Below are 20,542 nucleotides of genomic sequence, written 5' to 3'. Positions count from 1 at the left end.
CTTGAAGCTTACCTGAAGGAGATGAAAACTCACGTCCACACAAAGATGTGGACACAGTTGTGTGCAGCACTATACCTAACTGCTAAAATTTACAAGTATCCAACATGCCATTCAGTGTAGAACAGATAAACAAAACCTGTTTACAAAGCACTTTATGAAAAGGAAATAGCAGCAGCAAGGAGGTGTCAGATCCTAAAGGCTTTCAGCTAAGAAGCCAAGCTCTATCTCACTGCAGGGCAGACTAAGGAGACCACAGACATCGCCAGTGCTTCTCAGGGCTGTGAAGGGCTGGATTCAGGCTGTTACACATTTGTGGAAACTCTTCAATGTGCACTTTCAAGAGTAACACTGAGGGGAACTATATCCTTGGTGTGACACTGGGAAGGTTCACGGACAAAGGTGCTGCTACGAAAGCCGACTATGTAGGAAGTTGTGATGAGCGGCTGCACCAGGCAGATGGGAACTGCAGTGTCTATAGCCTAAAAACAGTCATTAGAACGAAACTGTTCATCAAGTGAAAAGCTCAGATACCCACTGCTCACAAGGGGTTCACCCTGAAGCAGAAGCGCGGGAACCAGTATGTGGAGAGCGAGACACCAAAGCAAACTTTAGAATACCTGACACGAAACTGCTTTATTAATGACACATGGGGTGGCGCATCACTGGAACCATGATATCCAGAGCACAGCACAACTGTACACGTGCATGTGCCTAATGACACATGTCCATGGCATGTAAGGGGAAGATGGAGAGGGCCATATGGAAGGCTGACTCATCTCATCACTGGAGCAATGAGTTTTCATGTGCTTTATAAGCAACCCGTCAATCCTTCTCAAGAATCAATGCACTGGGCTGTGAACATCAGTCTGTAGCACAATCTGACCACAGTGGGCTGGACTAACAGATGCATACCATGAACAACTGCTGAGAAATACACACTTTCCAAGGAGTGATGACATGTCAAAACTCAGTGTTGTGCACATGGGATGTACACATGTATGTACTCACAGACAATATTATCTGACCACAATGAAATACTTAGGAGTCAATTATGAACAAAGATCCTACCTACATTTAAAAAATATTATATGGGGGGTGGGTTTTTGTTTGTTTGTTTTGAGACAGAGTTTCTCTGTGTAGCCTTGGCTGTTCTGGAACTTACTCTGTAGACCAGACTAGCCTTGAACTCACAAAGATCTGCTTGTCTCTGCCTCCCAGGAGCTGGGATTAGAGGTGTATACCACCACTGCCTGGCTTAAAAATATTCTAACTAAAATTCTGTACTGAAACAGATACACTTTTCAGTTGCAGACAATTGAGGTACTAGAAGATCTATGTCACACACAATATAAGCAGCACTCTAGTTAAGACAGCTCCAAGACAGGGGTCCCAAGAGGAAAGAAATGAGCCAGATTCATAGGTTACAATCAGCTGGGATCATATTTCCCAACTTAGCAACCTTATCAGCAATTCCTCCTTCATAGGGTAAGGGTGGTAAGGGTGCGCAAACAGAGGTAAGTGCCCATCACAGGAGCAGAGATGTGACAACCATCATGCCCCATACAGTCTTCCTGTCGGGATGGTTACCTCACCAGCTTCATTTCATAATTCTGAGTTTTCTTTCTAAAATACACACGTGCACATGCAAACACATCTGCACACAACATAGAAAATTCAGTAGAATGTGTATACACACACACACACACACACACACACATACACAAATGATAATTCAAAAATAATTCTTCCTGAGATTTAAGGAAGACTTGAACAACAGTAGGTACTTCGACGGGACCTGAAGGACTGGGTGCTGACTGGCGGAACAGTGGGCCTCTTATGGCTGGGAAGAAAGCATGTTTCCTGGTCGGGGTCTGCTGCAGTGTTCCTCACACCAAGTCTACCATGGGGCATTGTTCTATGAATATGGACAAATCCACACAGCCTTGCAGTAATCACTTAAATGGAGAAAAAAAAACATGGCACAGCAAAACAGTCCTTATGCCTTTTATGCACATACATTTTTCAAAGAGATCAAGAAATACCTTTAATTGGGATTGACTGATCACTTTTCTAATTTTGAATTATATCATTCTATGAGACATTTTTTTAAACCAGGAATTTCTTTTGAGCTTCCAAAATTTGGGTTAGTTATTTGTGTATCTTAAAGAATTTGAGGAGAGCAGTGCACGGTGGTCTATATAGTTAATCCTGGAAATCGAGATACAGAGGTGGGTGGATCTCTGTGAGTTCCAGGCTAGCGTAATTTATATAGTGAGGCCCTGTATAAAATTTAAAACAACAAAGAATCTAAGGATGACTATAATAAGTGTTGATATGATTTCATCTTGTGCCAGTTAGTACTTCCAACAGGTAGGAAACACAATGAATATGAACCACAGTCTGGAATCCCAGCCCTGCAGATGCCAAAGCAGGAAGGTCGTAGGGTCCAGACCATTGAGAGCTACGTAGGGAGTGTGGGAGCCTGAGCTACATAGCTAAACCCTGTCAGAAGTGAACTAAAAAGCAAAAGCTTTTTCTACTTCTTAAGTACACTTTAGCTGTGTGGTTTAATGAAAAGAAAGGCACTTCAGAAGAATGAGTGGACGGCTTTGAGAAAGATTACATTAGAATTAGAGTGGTGGAAGGAAACAGTTACGAGTGCTAACACTTTTATAAAAGAATGTAAGGGTGGCTGTAATTAATGTTGATCTAATTTCATCTTACCTTAAAGTAGCATTAATATTACATTATAATATTGTATAAGATAACAGCACCTATCATGTAGGATTCATACTGCTTTGCCAAGATCATTCTTGCATGTCCTCCTGTAATTTACTGAAAACAGGTCCCTTGGGGAGCCAAGGAAGCCTTGAGCGAATGTGTAGAGAGCTGGTAAAGTTCTGAGTAAGTGTGCATTGCTTGACACGGGCACAGTCATGTCAAGGACCCCAGTGCCTCAGACCTATGGGAATGGCAAAGACTTCTGGTCTGAGTGTGAATGTTGACAGTGTGTGCAAGGACTAGTCCCTGCAGCTTCCTCCTGGATGATGCAACCTGAGACCTCCCAGGAAGAGACTAGCCAGCCCCTCCCCTGTGCTGCTTATAGTAACTGTGGGGTTATGACATAGTTCGTGCCTTTCATCAGCTCAAACACAGCCCACCCAATCCCAGCTTTTCTGTTTTGTGTCTGTGCGCCTCTTCTTTCTCCTCTGTCACACTACCCTGATCAGGTTTCCAGGACCAAGCTGTGCATATATATATGTAAATTTTTTAAATATAATTTTTATATTTTAATATATATTTAGTATTTTTGACCCCACTGTACTTTGTTCTCATCTCCAGTGTAGTATTTATAACTATGTATAATTCATTTTATAGCTGACTCTATGGCATACTTGCTTCTTAGAGATACAGAATGTCCTATATTTTAAAGTACAGAACATGCTGTATTGAAAGCTCTGAGAGTAAATTAGCCATATATTATACAAACAAGTTTGTGGTCAAGTTTTAGCATATCAACATGACTGCCAAAATAACCCAAGAAAAGTGAGAACTAGGTTAATTCTTGACTGGCAAAAATAAGCAACCATCTTTTCATGAATCACAAAGGGGAAAAGGCTACTATCCATCTAAACCCTGCACAGAAACAGTGGGAGTAAATTAATCAAGTAAGTCTCCATGTGCAACTGAAATTTCGAGGACTTAATAGGAGCCTCCCTAACCAGCTTGTCTACAAGACTCCCAAGTGGAGTTCACTACCCAGACCACCTTGAGAAATAGAGGTGGCTAAGGTTTACACAGACCAGTAATGCACTAAATGCTGGCTCAGTGGAAAACCAGGCCAGAGGTACAAAATAAGATGACCAATAAAAAGATTTAAACACCGACCTCCCTGCTCCAGGCCTCAACAATGAGATGACAGTCATGAGGTCATGAAGGAAAAAGATGTAACAAAGCATGAGCTATTCTCATACCAAGTGGACTGAATGGTCAGAATGTGTGGACTGTGTTAAGACTGTGCTGGGAAGAATGGACACATCTTTGTCTTTATGTCTTTATTAGCTTTAACAGCAGCAAATACCTTAGTACTATCAAATATCTTCAACCCCTAAGTCCCTAAAAAAATCTTATGTTCATATAGAGGAAGAATACAGAAACTAAAAAGACTGCCTTGGGCTAGAGGTGTAGCTCAGTGTGAGAACAGAGCCTAGTTGTGAGACCCTGACTGTACAGAATATGAAACATCAACAAAACCCACTGTCTCTTTCACTTCTACATGTGAGAAACATGCTTTAGCTATAAAAAAATGGGGGGGGGGTTCAACCACAATATTTTCTTTACTATAGTAAGAAAAAAATGTATTATATAGTTCCTCTAGCAAAATATTTCAATGAAGTCTCAGTACATACAGTGAGATAATTATGAACAGGAAGAGTGGACGGATGGTCTCAGTAACAAACAGCCTGCTCCTCACACAGAGTCACACCAGTCAGGTCTTAGGCAGTGCAAACTTTGTACCAAGGGTCATCACATTCTGTCTGGAAGAGTTCTAGAAATTTCCATTCCTACTTCTCTCCAAATCTGTGTGGCACCAATGGCCTATTTGTAGGTCTAGTCTTTGGAAGTGTTATCCAAGACAAGTACTGAAGTTTGAAATCAACTTATGGTGTGAAACTGCTAATAATTCAGCAATCAAACTATAATAATTTGAAATTTGTTACCAGTAATATTTAAATATAAGTATTAAATGAGTTAATACAGCAAAATGTTTTGTGCAAACTGTACAAGGGAATCACATATGTCATTTCTAGACAGAACAGATGTGATTCTGATAATTTTATAATTTGAACTTAACCTATTAATTTGCTCTTCTGTTGGTACATCAAACATAGCACTAAAGGCTGAGAATGAGAAGTCTGAGGAAGCAGAGGACATCAGGACCAGCTGTAGATGTAATAAACTTCTTTAGGGGATTATCAGACAGAAGTAAAAATAACAATGATTAATACATCTTATTCACAAAGAACGCTTGAAAACTGGCAAGGAAAACAGATAAATGTCAGTGGGGAAAGTGCTACTAACAGGCAAATCTATCAAAGGATCAACCCCAGAGTCAACAGGCACAATAAATTCAAGATGGAAATGAGGCATCACAGCAAAGAATGAAACACCAGCAACTGGATTATCTAAGTCTGGGGCAACTGAGGATGTGAAACTCAAGTTTGTCAGAATGAGACAGCAGTCCCCAAGGACTTGTGGTCCTCACCTACCACCTGCTGTCTCCTACAGAAGTCTGGCAGGTAATAGAGGGGTCTGTGGAGAGACAGCCTAAGGGGACTACATGGACGTCTGTTACACTACAGGGCAGAAAGTGAAAACACAGTGGAATCATAGCACAGACTCATGTTAGAATACATGAATGTTACTCAGCAACAGACGACAGTAAGAAGACATACTCATTCATGCACAGGAACAGTTCAGGATTTTATTTATTTATTTATTTATTTATTTATTTATTTATTTATTTATTTATTTATTTTTGGTTTTTCGAGACAGGGTTTCTCTGTGTAGCTTTGCGCCTTTCCTGGAACTCACTTGGTAGCCCAGGCTGGCCTCGAACTCACAGAGATCCGCCTGGCTCTGCCTCCCAAGTGCTGGGATTAAAGGTGTGCGCCACCACCGCCCAGCCAGTTCAGGATTTTAAAAACATGCTTAAGTGGCTTTCAGAGTAGTCTAGTAGAAAATAGGGAATGACTTCTATACATACCATTTTTGTGAAATAAACATCATAAAACACACTGTGAGTTACATATTCAATTAAGGACAGACACAGTAGACATTTTAAAACTGTTCCCCAGCAGGAGAGGAGAGGCTAGAGAATTAAAATAAACATTAGACATACACAGTCATCTATAAGCTTGTGCATGAACATAGAGAGAAGGGAGAGATAGAAAGAAGGGGAGAGAGAGGAAAGGGGAGGGAAGGAACATTGCTGATGAGCAGCATATGAGAGGAAATTGTCAGAGACAGCCCAGAATTAACAAAATAGTTATAAAATAGATAAATTGTGCCAAACCTGGCTGGGGTATAACCATCAGAATAATGCGTCACTCAGATTCATGTCTTCCAAGGGGGTGGCTAACAGTGACTCTGTGAAGCCCCTGTGTTAAATTATCCTGGTGGTTTTGTCTTGTAAACTTGGACAAATGACTGCAGGACCATTCTATGACTAATTTATTTCCAAAGTCCTTTAACTTTCCCCCTACCCTGCTTTAGAGTCACAGACTCCTTGGTCTGTGAGCTCATGAGAGATCACGCCAGCCCACAGGTGGGCTTCTGGCATTTCTGATATAGGAGTAAACAGGGGAAGCTGCCTGGGCACAGATGGAAACTGGTGGCATTCCAGAAACTTCTATTATTCCAAGTCCCTCTTCACATGGAGGAGTGTTGTGGGAATTCGGTTTCACTTACAGAGGAGAGTTGACTGTGTTACTATCTTGGGTGGAACTGCATATTCCTCATGGAGGTGTGTTCTTGATTGTCTGAAGTGTTTGTTTCCTTCCAGCAATATATAAATATGAATTTTAATGAGTTGCAGCAAAATGCTTCACACACACACACACACACACACACACTGTATATAATGTGATCATATACACTTTTCTGGACAGAACACATGTAATTTTGTTAATTGTATAATCTGAACTTAACCTATTAATTTGCTCCTTTGTTGATACATCAAAATGTTATAGTTTCTCCCAACAGTTAAGGTGAATATAGACTCATGCATATACAAATAAAATCAACATATCTAATGAACCCTTATGTCTTCATACAAATATTCAGGGTTCAAATGATGAGCACTGAAATGCTTGGCTCAAGAGAAGCCTTATGTATAGTGGAACAATTCTTTCTTTAAATTAAGGGTCCAAATAATAAAACTAAGCTTCTTAACTCAACCTTACGAATTCTGGACTATAAGGTACCAAAAATAACAACTAACTCTAATCCCTTGTTTGGCGTGGAATCCATTAACACAGACCTTTCTCCTGTATCTTCATCAAAATCATGATCAACAAGGACCTCCAGACAAAGGAATGGAGAGACTGTGGATAGAAGTCACCTCCCAAGATAACTTCCAAGCTCAGCAGCCATCTCACTGTCTTTCTGTGATTTACTTTTGATATTTTCCTGCTGAAAGCTAATAAGCATTTCACAATAAATTACTTCAATATTAATTTCACCCACAGGAGCACTCTAACAAACATATTATCCTGAAGAGACATTGGTTTATACAAAGTCTCAATATTTCCTAAATTGTTAATGTAAAAACAGTAAAATCATCAAAAAATATTCCTAGCAGAGGAGGGAATGGCCACCATCACACACCATGTCCATTTTTCTGTCTTTTAGTCAAGTGGGAAGTGTTAAGTTGCACAGGAGAATGGCCACACTCTCACTCAGGAGCAATGGTGCCCTGTGTTGACACTGGGGACACCGGGATCTCCACTAAGCAGGACACAACGGGTGAATCAAAAGCAGTTTCCAGAATCACAGAAACAAGAACATGTGATCTCATCACTCAACATGTTAGAGACCCAGGCACCAACATTCCAGTGAGGTCACCTTAGTTCCTCCACAGGGAGGAGAGCTGCCACCTCTAGGGAACTGTCACTCATTGTCTCTATACTAGGCTGGGGGATCAGAGATCGCTGTTTTAATATGAAATTGGATAAATGTGGCCAATGCATCCCAGTGTGATAGGAGGTTCATGTTTAACCCTAATTCTAGGATAATCTAACAAGCCTAACCTTTTTCCTACATAATAAGCTTCCAAACAGGAGTGTATCATCAGTACCATCAACTGCTCTCTGCACTATACAGATTCATTCCACTAACTCTGTATTCACCATCCTTGAAAGACACTGCAATCTGACCATGAAATGATTAAGTTCGAAACCTCTAGTATTTTGGGGAACTAAATTAATATTATAGGAGCCTCAAACTAAATTAGTGTTTTTAACTCTTAAGACTTGATGTTTAAAGACAAAATATTAAATGCACACAGCACAGCTGGGTTTGGCTCCTTCTAATACTCTACCGATACAGAAGCTTTTAGTGTAAGACCCTAATATTCATTCCCCTGAACTGCACTTTAGATAGTGCTGCTATGGTGCTGTTTTTAAGACTTCCAGTGTGTTATTCACAATGTGGAAATGAGTCTTCTCTGCCCCAACTATTCACAAAACACTGAGCAGAATAAAGACACACTCAAGCTGCATTCCACCACAGACCCGACTCCAGCTGACACCCATCCACACAGAAGCCATTCCATTGCTAGTGGTCAGCTGTTTAAGTCCATCTTCTCACACATTCTGCTTCTGTCCACAGGGTTTCTGGAAGAACTGCCTGCAGTACAAATACGCCCTAGCCCATTTTCTAATCTGATGAGCCTAACCGGTCCCTCAAAAGGTTCAGATAGGTCCAGATATATTTCTTTAGCAAAGTATCTTTGGTTAGAGTTTCTAACCTTTTTTTTTATAGCTTACCATGTGAACACTCTGCTGTTGTGCAGTTATTTTCTCTGGGATAAAACATTCTATCTTGGAGGAAAGCTCCTTAGAAACAGGATGTTCTAATGGGGGGTGGTGGGGTGGTGGGGTGGTGAAACAGTCCATCCTCTATGGAAGCTCTTAAGCTCAGCAAGTACACAACTAAAAAGTTTCAGGAAGTCCTTGAAATTGACTTGATGCTTCTTCCAATTCCCATGGGGTCTTCATTTATCATGGTCTCTTTTTCCTTGTTCTCACTCTCTGTTCTTGATCCAGCTGGGATCTCCCACTCCCCTAAGCTCTCTTTCCCTCAACCCTTGCCCTTCATCACTCCCCCCACCCCACGTCCAGCTTGCTCATGTAGATCTCATCCATCTCTCTGTTGTTGGGCGATCCCTGTGTCTTTCTTAGGGTCCTCTTTTCTAGGTAACCTCCCTGGAGTTGTGAGTAGCAGTCTAGTCATCCTTTAAATGAAGACCCCATGGGAATAGAAAGAAGCAAAGTGCTAGAGAGGGCCCCAGGAATCCACAGATACCTCCATAATAGACTACTGGCAATGGCTAAGAGAAAGCCCGAACTGACCTACTCTGGTGATCGGATGGCCAAACACCCTAACTGTCGTGGTAGAACTCTCATCCAATGACTGGTGGAAGCGGATGCAGAGATCCACAGCCAGGCCCCAGGTGGAGCTCCAGGAGTCCAATTGGTGAGAAAGAGGAGGGATTGTTGAGACCATGATTGGAAAAAGCACAGGGACAAGTAGCCAAACTAGTAGAAACACATGAACTATGAACCAATAGCCGAGGAACCCCCAACTGGATCAGGCCCTCTGGATAAATGAGACAGTCGATTAGCTTGAACTGTTTGGGAGGTCCCCAGGCAGTGGGACCGGGACCTGTCCTTAGTGCATGAGCTGGCTGTTTGGAACCTGGGGCCTATGCAGGGACACTTTGCTCAGCCTGGAAGAAGGGAGGAGGGGACCGGACCTGCCTAGACTCAATCTACCAGGCTGAGCTGAATCCCCAGGGAGTCCTTGCCCTGAAGGAGATGGGAATGGGGGGTGGGCTGGGGGGAGGGCGGGAGGAGGGAGGACAGGGGAATCCATGGCTGATATGTAAAATTAAATTAAATTATATAAAAAAAAGAAATTGACCTGATGATGTGCTGTGGGATGGTCTGTATGTCAAGTGTGTTGCTGATTAGTCAATAAATAAAACACTGATTGGCCAGTAGTCAGGCAGGAAGTGTAGGCGGGACAAGGAGGAGAATAAAGCTGGGAAGTGGAAGGCTGAGTCAGAGACACTGCCAGCCGCCACGATGACAAACAGCATGTGAAGATGCTGGTAAGCCACAAGCCATGTGGCAAGGTATAGATTAATGGAAATGGATTAATTTAAGCTGTAAGAACGGTTAGCAAGAAGCCTGCCACAGCCATACAGTTTGTAACCAATATAAGTCTCTGTGTTTACTTGGTTGGGTCTGAGTGGCTGTGGGGCTGGCAGGTGAGAGAGATTTGTCCTGACTGTGGGCCAGGTAGGAAAACTCAAGCTACAATGATGCATGAAGCCCTTCCCTATACAAACAGTAAAGCTGGCCAAGGGAGAGGGTCAGACAAGCTGAGCTGCCTGAAGATGTTCAGATCACCTGAGCTGTCTGAAGGTGATAGCTGACTCCAAATTGTGCAAGTGGTCCAGGTTTTCAGCTATCTGTGAGCTGTTACCTATGCTGGGGTGGGCTGTTGGTGATGCATTTGTCTTTGAGTCATTTCTGCTCCCATAACCCCTCACCCACATTCCTGTAAATTACCCCAGCAACTCACTGGTTCACTGACTCGACCTGGGTGGTATCCGTGTTGTAGTCTGTCATTGGATTATTTGTTTACATTTCCCCAGGAATAGCGTCATACAGAATCTATAACAATCCTTACTAGCACTGGCTTGAATAATGTGCCTTTCGGAAGTGAAGAATGCTCTCTTCCATGTTTAGCTGCAGGCACTGAGGCCACTCTTCAGGTCACCTGAGGACTGCAGGCCATGTTTCCCAATTTCCTGTGACCATTCCCTGACAAAAGTCCCCTGAACAACCCTGCTGCTCTCTCTCTTTGACAACATCCACTGAAGACAGGAATCCATCTTTACATAGAGAGACTCCACAGTGAAGAAACTCCCGGAAAGGCTAAGCAGGAGGTCCATCTACTTCATCCTCTCACGACACAAGCATGGTGCATGTCCTGGCCTTCTTCACAACATGAACCTGACTTCTCTTTACACTTTGTTTGTTTTTAGGAGGATGGTGACTCATCTCCCTCAAATAACGCATTCAAGAGAAATGGGGACAAGTATTTCATTAGTGGAGAAGGCTTCATTTTAAAATAATGATTTCTTAAATTTCTTAAATTTACTGTATGCAGAGAATAAAGCAAAGTGAAGTCTGCGGTGGAGGAAAACAATCTCTGGCTAGCCGCAATCTGCTCACCGTATCCCTACGTATACATTTGGGACAATAATTAGCAGTTAATAAAATGTGTTTTTCCTGGCAGACAAATGGTCGTGGGGCACACTTTATCTGCCTACTTTATGAGAATGAGACCCAAGTGGTCCTGACAGCTAAAAATGGACAAAAACACCAGCAGAACTTAGACAAAACTGCTGTTTTATAACCATTCTATAGAAAATTAAGAAAAAATGAGCTAGTGACACTTGTCATTAAACAATTTTTAAAAAGTCTGAATTCTGATACCAACAGTTTCATCTCATTTTGCCCACGGAAGTATCAGTATGCAAAAGTAACAACCGCAAGCAAATCCCTGAGTTAGATAAAACCTAAAGGGTTTTGTTGAGTCTGAATGGGAGCGAGACTATCACCCTGCTGTGTGATTCTAGCACTCTGCACTACAAATCACTGCTCTACTTAGACAGACAGAACACAGGACAATGCTAGGGTGAGAGGGTGACAGACTTAAATAGAGCCTCTCACCACCTTTGTGGACTCTGCTAATGGCTATCTAAGACACAGCAGACAGGAGCAGACATGTGCAGAGAGAAAAGCCCTGGACGTGGTGAAGCATCCTTAAGACAGTCATATCAACCACAAGCAAATGAACAGAGCCTTAGGGATACATCACTAAGGATGCTCACCAAAGCACCTTATGAACAGGCTGGGAAGATGGGAAGAGGTAAGTGTTGATAAAAAGCATGAAGCCCTTAGGGTCTGCAAGAGGACTGGGAACTCAGGTCTTCTACACTAGAAGTACTTTTGTGGCAGGAAAGTACTTAAGGCCTTCAACCGATTGGAGAGTTTTCCTTTTCCTCTCTAAGTCTGTCTGTGTCTCCGCACACGCACACCCTTGCACACTCCTCTCCACACTGTATTTCCCCAGGTACTCCCTGATGCCTCTGTGCACACCCTGCTTGCAAGTTCCTTTCTGGACTATGAAGTTGGAGGAAAGCTCTGATTGTGGTAGCTTCCTGTCCTTTGGAAAGGACCACTGCTTAAGTCACAGCTCAAACTCTGCTGAACCTATTATATTTTCTCTCCCTTTTCAGCCTTAATTTCCTCGGTAGTACAGTTACATTTAAAAGCTATTTTATATCAGTACTTTCCATTTCTATGATATCAATCCCACTTGTCACACGTTCCTAAATACATTCTGCCTGAGGAACAGAGTAATGAAATACCCTTTCATCTGCTTTCATGCCAGTCTGATCCACTGAGTCACAGTGTCAGGCGACACAAGCTCCTTCAACTTTATTTCATAAAATTAATCTATTTAAGGAAAATAAGTTGTCATGATACAAGTCTACCTTTTCCTTGGTTTTTTATTTATATTCCTTCAGTCTTGATTAACAATATTTATCTTCTCAAGTTCTTACCAATGCCTGCACCACTGCAACTGGGAGTGGGTTAAAGGAGAGACAAGGACAATGACATGTGCCAGGCCTTGGGCAAGGCAGAGTATGGCTGAGTCCACCAACCAAGACATACAGGGTGCTCTAGAGAGGACAAACCACAGTGTATCCAACAGAGAGCCAGCAGAGAGGGGCACAGAGACAGAGCAGACTCAAGAGAAGGAGGCTACAACATCCAACATTCACCTAAGTACAGAAGAGTCAGTGTTCCAGCAAAGGGAAGCAGAGAACTCTAGGCAGCATTGAACAGGGTGCTCCAAAGGACATGACCCTTGATAACAAACAGCTGGGGACTCACCTGACACCTATGTAAACAAGTCCAGAGTAGACTGAACCATTCCTGAAATGTAATTAAAGCCCACGTAAAAACATAAAGAATGCTGCTTAAAAGATAAGACCATCTAGGGCTGGGGAGATGGCTCAGCAGGATTAGTTCTGATACCAGAAGTGCTGTAAATGTGGGGTGGGTATAGCAGGTCTCTTGTATTCCAGCTTTGAAAGACTGACACAGGATTCCCAGAGACTGGCCAACACAGAGAGCCCTGGGTTTGACTGAAAGTCCCTGCAGCAAAGAATAAGGTGGTAAGGTGGACCCAGGTGTGTAGTGGTGCAGGCCTTTAATCCCAGCACTTGGGAGGCAGAGGCAGGTGGATCTCTATGAGTTCAAGGCCAGCCTGGTCTACATAATGAGTTCCAGGACAGCCAGGGATACACAGTAAGACCATCTCAAAAGAACAGCCCCCACACTCAAAAAAAGAATAAGGTGGAAAACGAGAGGAAGATTTCTGACATAGCCTTGGACCTCTGCACACATGAACACACAACTATGCACACATGTGCAAGCTCACTCAATGCATGCAACATGCATATACATCAACTGCAGTTAATCAACTATCCAATATTTTATTGACAGAAAATGATGCCTTGTTTGCCCACCTATTTACCCAGAAATTAATTAACTTTTGAAAGACTGTATTTGGTAGAAGGTAAGGACAGTGTCTCACCATGTGGCCAAGATGACCATGGAAGAAAAAGAAGACTAGTCAGCACCCAATAATTCAAAATCCAAAACGGAGACAGAAAAGACATTATTCAAAGGCAAACTAGAAACCATGGGACAAAGGCAGCGGCCACTGTCTTCTTAGTTACACACCATGCAGGCTTTGAGAGTGACACCTCGGTGGCAGGCTCACACTAAGAAGGTCACCGACTCTGAGGAAGATGAAGTCCAATTTCTAAGATTATGAAAAGGTACTGTTACAGCAGAGAAAATAATGCTGGAAGCTAGACTCTGCTGTCTAGGCAGGAGCCTGACACTCACTCCTCCACAGTGCTACTGTGGAGACACCGCCCCCGATAAAGGCAGGAGAGGAAAGCATGTATAGCGGAAAGAAACTCCTCGTACTTCAGAATGGCATGGCTTCTATGGTGAAAACCACTGACAATCTCCAAAGCCAGTTTCATTTTTTCTTCACATTGATGAAGTGGGCCATGGCCCCACTTTCCTTGTGTCCTGCTCATCCAGAAAGGACAGCAAGCTTACTGTCAGTGCCTGGTCCCCTGGGTCACAAGTAAACACACAGAGGCTTATATTAATTACAGACCATATGGCCTGCGGCTCAGGCTTCTTGCTAGCTAGCTCTTATAACAAAACTCAACCCATTTTTATTAATCTATGTCTTGCCACATGGCTTCGTGGCTTACCGGCACTTTCACATCTTGCTTCTCCTGGTGGCGGCTTGAAGCGTCTCCCTCACTTTCCTTTCTTTTCCTGAATCTTCAGTTCGAATTTACCACCTAACCTATTCTGCCTTGCCATTGGCCAAACTAATCAGAGCAACACATATTCACAATGTACAGAAAGACTTCTCACAGCAATACAAGGTCTGGATTAGAACAATAACAAAATACCCAGAAGGTGATAAAAGGAAATTAATATAAAATAAATTGCAATCACACTAAAACATAAAGTAACCACAGAAATATCAAAATGTGGACAAAATCTGTGCATATGCCTTGTCCCTTCTGAAACTCATACTGGAGTTTGATCCTCCATGATGAGGCCCTAAGACGGTAGAACTTTAATCACTGTGGTATCTACAGGTAGCACACTTGGAGGCTAACAGAACTGGAAAAAGCAGGAAAGTTGAGTGCTGTTGTCTTTATGAGAATAGAAAGAGACCAGACACAAATGCACACATGTTCTCTCATCTCTCTACTAAACGGTCCTACCAACAGCTTTAGAACTCTGCCAGTAAGAACACCATCCCCCGATGTTTCTAGCTCCACAGTTGGAGACTAAAACAAACCTGTCTTCATTTACACACTTTCAGTCTGTACATTTCGTGACCCGCAATAGAAAATGCACTAATTCACCAACAGAAGTTCTCAAAGCAGGCACACAGAGAGCAGACAGCATCATTCAAGCACTGGAGGAGTCAATGCATCTTCAGTTTCACTGATTCAACATAATTCAAACTGCAATACCAAAAGACTTTGCAATAAACAAGCTAATTCCTAAATTTATATACTCATACATGAGTTAACAAGAGAAAAACACTGTTGTATGATTGTGTCATTGTGGCATTAGTACAATTCAATGTACACAATCCAAGAGGATCTAACACAACTACCTCACAAGAAGTCTTGGTCATCAAGAAGTAGTAAACACAGGAGGCAGGCAGCTCCACTGGGATGGTACAGTATCCTGGTTGATGGTACAGGATTTGATTAGCAGACAGAGCAGTCTTTAATGACAAAGTATAACAGATACATTAATTAGTGCCCTTCACAAACAAATATCACGCACTGGACACAACCATAGATGATGTTCACACCACCAATCACCATCATTACCAACTTCATGAGTGATGCTTTGTGCTATAATGTTATCATGGTTACGGCATACCTATGTGGTAGAGGTCTTACAGCTGAGCACACAGTGGCATGAAAAGGAAAGAAAGACACACAAAGTTATGCTTCTAAGTAACGCCAATTTACAAGAATTTCTATTGCTTCAGAGCAAATTATATCACAACTTCGCAAGATAAACAGGAAGAAGTTGTTGTTTGAAGTTAATTATATAAAAGTGTACTGAGGATTTTATCAAAATAGCTTTTGTGGTATGTAATATTGGGAACCAGATTCATCATAAAATATGTCAATAATTTCAGTACTGCCAAATTTATTTAAAAAGAAACACATCTCACTACTGCATATTAACACAGATGTTTCCAAGCAGATTTTTTTGGGTAGTCATCTTCAACTCAAAATTTTATCTGTATTAAAATGTGTTTTTTGGTATATAATTAGATTTCTTAACACAATTTACATGTGGAAAGATCATATGAGAAACCATAATGTCACAAATAATATGTTATATAAGATTACCAATATATTTATAGTTACTTCATGGCTAGGTGCTTACTAACAATAAACATCCTTTAAAACACTCATTTTAAAATCCACTTTACAAACAAATAATATTTTAAGCTAATACCTAAAATAGATCCTAAGAAATGAGCCTTAACGTTGACTTGGAAAATAACTTAAGAATCTTCAAACACAAGTAGAAGCCAGAAAGTATTATAGGTTCAATAATAAGATGCAACTATATGGCCGGGCGGTGGTGGCGCACGCCTTTAATCCCAGCACTTGGGAGGCAGAGCCAGGCGGATCTCTGTGAGTTCGAGGCCAGCCTGGACTACCAAGTGAGTCCCAGGAAAGGCGCAAAGCTACACAGAGAAACCCTGTCTCAAAAAACCAAAAAAAAAAAAAAAAAAAAAGTAAAAAAAAGTAAAAGATGCAACTATATGCTTCCTACAAGAAACACCTTTGAAATAATTAGAGAAAAATTCATCTAGAATAAAAACATAGAGTAAATTATACCCAACTAACATAACCCATAATCAAAATAAAAGTGGGTCATCTGTATATCTCATTCTAACTAGTATCACCAGAGTAAGAGATGGGCATTTCATAGGAGGATAGGGACATCTACATGAAGGAAGCATAGCAATTCTCATGAGTGTGCCTCAACTGTTTGTATGTCAAATGTTCTAAAAAAGGCTAAAACCTGACAGACAAGCACAGAAAACTGAGCTAATCTATAAGCATGGGTCAAGTGTTTCAGTATCTTTCCCTTAACAACTGCCAAGGCAGGCAGACAGGAAATTATAATAATACACGAGTCCTGAACAGGACAACCAAAAGGCTTATCAAAATGATGGCATTTAAAAAAAAAAAAAAGTCCACACATTCTGAGCCATCAAACAGACCTCAAAATTACATCAAAACCACATGAAGTATGCTCTCTCACTACATCAGAATAAGACTTAAAATCAATAAAAAAAAAATACATCTGCAAAACATCAAAATATCTGGAAAATAAATAAGATACTTCTAGACCCAGTTACAAGACAAATTAAAGTCATTCTAATTGAAAGTGAAAACATGATTTTGAAAATAAACTCCCCCCTCTAGAGCAGGTCCACAAAGCACTGAAGGAGGACTCCACTGGTGATGACCTGAGGCCCCAGCTGGAGACCTAAGTGAATAGAAACTGGTATCCAACTACTCTGAAAATTTAAATAGTAATTTTAGTGCTGTGGGATGGTCTGTATGTCAAGTGTGTTGCTGATTAGTCAATAAATAAATCACTGATTGGCCAGTGGCCAGGCAGGAAGTATAGGCGGGACAAGGAGGAGAATAAAGCTGGGAAGTGGAAGGCTGAGTCAGAGAGACACTGCCAGCCGCCACGATGACAAACAGCATGTGAAGATGCCGGTAAGCCACGAGCCACGTGGCAAGGTATAGATTAATAGAAATGGATTAATTTAAGCTATAAGAACAGATAGCAAGAAGCCTGCCACGGCCATACAGTTTGTAACCAATATAAGTCTCTGTGTTTACTTGGTCGGGTCTGAGCGACTGTGGGACTGGCAGGAAAACTCTAGCTACATTTTAGAGTAGAAATTAGTTACACAGAGATAAAAAATAAAAAAGGAAGTCAATAAAACCAAAAATCTCATCGACTGACTCTTTGAGAAGTTCCAAAATATTAATCAATCTCCAGCAGATGAGCAAAGAAAATGAAACATTACACAAATTACCAATATCTGAACACAAGAGACATAACCAAAATTTCCACATTACTAAAAGGACAATCGAAAATGTTATGTTAAGCCTCAACACAAATATACTTATTCAAAGGAAGAATGTGTAGTCAGATGATTAATAAAATCCTACATCTATTTCTAGAATAAAAGCACCTATTTGAAAGGAGCTCAGCTTAGCATAGAGCTTTGCCACAGGCAGCCACAGCTAGAGTTACACCCACGGTGAGAACAGGAGGCTAGAGTTGCATCCAAGGTGAGAGCAGGAGGCTAGAGTTACACCCACGGTGAGAACAGGAGGCTGGAGTTACACCCACGGTGAGAACAGGTGGCTGGAGTTACACCCACGATGAGAACAGGAGGCTAGAGTTACACCAACGGTAAGAACAGGAGGCTAGAGTTACACCCACGGTGAGAACAGAAGCACTTTCCTTGAGCAGCACAATCAAAAGGCCATGCAATCCACTTCCTCATCTTCAACACCACAGAACTTCAGTTGGCAAGGAAGAAGAAGCCACTCAAGTGGTCTGAATGTGAAAAGTCCCCATGGATTCAGGCATTTGAACACCTGGTCCCTGGTTGGTAGCACTTTGCAGGGAGGTTTAGGTGGTACACCCTTGCTGCAGGAAGTGCGTCAGTAGAGGGATGGGCTTTGAGTGCACATGAGTTCCTCCATTTTCAGCTGGCTCTCTGCCTTGTGTTTATGGTCTGAGAGTTTGGTGAGTTAAGCTGTCCCTCCATCATTAGACCCTAACCCTTTAGAACCTGAAGCCCAAATAAACTCTTCCCTCCATACATTGCCTTGGTTGTGGTGTTTCATCACAGCAAAAGAAAGTAACCATGTCAACATCAAGAATAAAAGGGAAGATGCAAAAAATGTCTTATACCCAGAAATCCCATGGATTTTTAGCAGAAAACCTGCTAAAACTGATAAGTAATATTTGATCCTTAGAGGATATAAAAATGATAGAGTGCATTTTTATGTAGTAGCAACAAGCACTAACTGGATAACTGAAAACAGGGGGAGAGTGATGACACAGATTTCCAATAATGAAAAGCCTGAAATGAAACCAATGTGCTGACTCTAAACACTGAGGAAGTGCAGCAATAAGCTAAAACCCTAAACAAGCAGCAATGTACCCTGTTCACACACAGGCACACTCTGTGCAGCCCCTGAACAAGCAATGATGTACCCTGCTCATACATAGGCACACTCCAAACCTAACTCAGTCCTAATCAACAGACCAACCTGCTTTGTCATAAAAATTCACAGTGCTTATAAACTTTACTCAGAAACCTAAGACATCAAGTAGCCAAGCAATTCTGGACTACAAGAAGGATGTGGAGGGCTTTACACTTCCTGGTTCAAGACCAGTAAGACACCTGTATAAATAAAACACAGCATCTGAACAGGTTCGGAACACAGGAGAGATGGAAGTCATTCGAGTCCACATACATGACAACTGTTTTCTGACAAACACATAAAGGAGATTTAGATATGGAAGATTATCTTTTTTCAGCAAAAGAAACTACAAAAGTGTATTGTGGTGGTTTGAATGAAATGACCCCCTTAGGCTCATAGGGAGTAAGTAGCATTACTGGAGGTCTTGTTGGAGTAGGTGTGGCTTGGTTGTAGAAAGTATGTCATAGGAGGTGGGCTTTGAGGTTTCAGAAGCTCAAGCCAAGCCCAGTGGTTCATTTGCTCCTCCTGCTGCCTGAGAATCCAGATAAAGAACTCTCGGCTTCTTCTTCAGCACCATGTCTACCTGTATGCCACCATGCTTCCCACCATAATGATAATGGACTAAACCTCTGAACTGTAAGCCATCCCCAGTTAACTGTTTTCCTTCATAAGAGTTGCTGTGGTCATGCCATAGTCTCAGCTCAGCAATAAAACCCTAACTAAGACATGTACTGATAAATTTAAAAAAAGGAATCTGATCTATTTCAAACACCACATACATAAATCAGTTTAAACTGATATACCTCAATATATTTATGTACTCCCAAACCACCAAACTACGAATCATTTAAAAGAAAATATTTTTGAGACTGAATTAGGTGAAAGATATTTATAGAAGTAATCGAGACAAACATGAACACAGGTCATCTCTGGTAGGTGTCAGACAATGTGGGAAGCCCTCTATGCTCCAACCCATGGTTGGTGGGGTTTGTTTCAGGCACCCTCAGCCCTACCATAACATGCATAATTCCGTCAATTTGAGAAGTCCAAATACAGTGTAAAGAAACACACCCAACTGTCATTTGGCTTTGCCTTTAGCAAGCAGAGCAGACTATAATAAAATAGTAAGAGGCCAAAGAGACTACTTGTTACCCAAAATGATCCTCTGACCAAATATTCTCTTCTCTCTCTCTCTCTCTCTCTCTCTCTCTCCCTCCCTCCCTCCCTCCCTCCCTCCCTCCCTCCCTCTCCTCTCTCTCCTCTCCTCTCTCTCTCTCCCCCCCCGCCCCTCTCTCTCTCTAACAAAACAGATCTCTATTTGAGTCTACTTTATCCACAAATCTCCATCAAATGCTATACTTTATTTTATTTCCGAAATTATTGTTAATTTTCTTCCTATCCTATTGAATAGGACTTTTTAAAAAGCTGCTTCCAACTTCATTTTCCAAGTTTTATGTTATAAAACATTACAAGAAGTGTTTTACACACATTACTGACTACAGAACACCTATAAACGCTCTTCAATTGATGGCTTAATTAATGTAAAGTAGCTTATTGTTTTGGCTTTTAAAAATAGTGAAAGAAAAATGTTCAAACAGAAACTAGTATACAAAATAATCAAAAACTCCAAGATGGACAGGTTGTTTCCCTGTTGAGTATAGACATATTTTGTTTTTCTCTATCCATTAATAATCAATTTTACATTCTGAACATCATTTATAAATCTGTCACAACAGTCATTCAGACGCTTTGAAGCACTCAACAATCTCTTTGCTTCCGTGACTT

The 20,542-nt window shown here is 41.5% G+C and overlaps 1 protein-coding gene across 6 annotated transcripts in view; it reads right to left on the bottom strand.

Moving 5' to 3' along the window:
* The window catches only part of Ccdc91 (coiled-coil domain containing 91), a 158,918-nt gene that overhangs the window by 73,303 nt on the left and 65,073 nt on the right, over window positions 1–20,542 (bottom strand). The gene's annotated exons all lie outside the window — the stretch shown is intronic.

The sequence above is a fragment of the Peromyscus eremicus genome, chromosome 3 (genome assembly GCF_949786415.1).
Source record: "Peromyscus eremicus chromosome 3, PerEre_H2_v1, whole genome shotgun sequence".
Lineage (NCBI taxonomy): Eukaryota > Metazoa > Chordata > Mammalia > Rodentia > Cricetidae > Peromyscus > Peromyscus eremicus.
The sequence above is the reverse complement of the archived record's forward strand: the minus strand, read 5'-3'. Positions and strand labels throughout refer to the sequence as shown.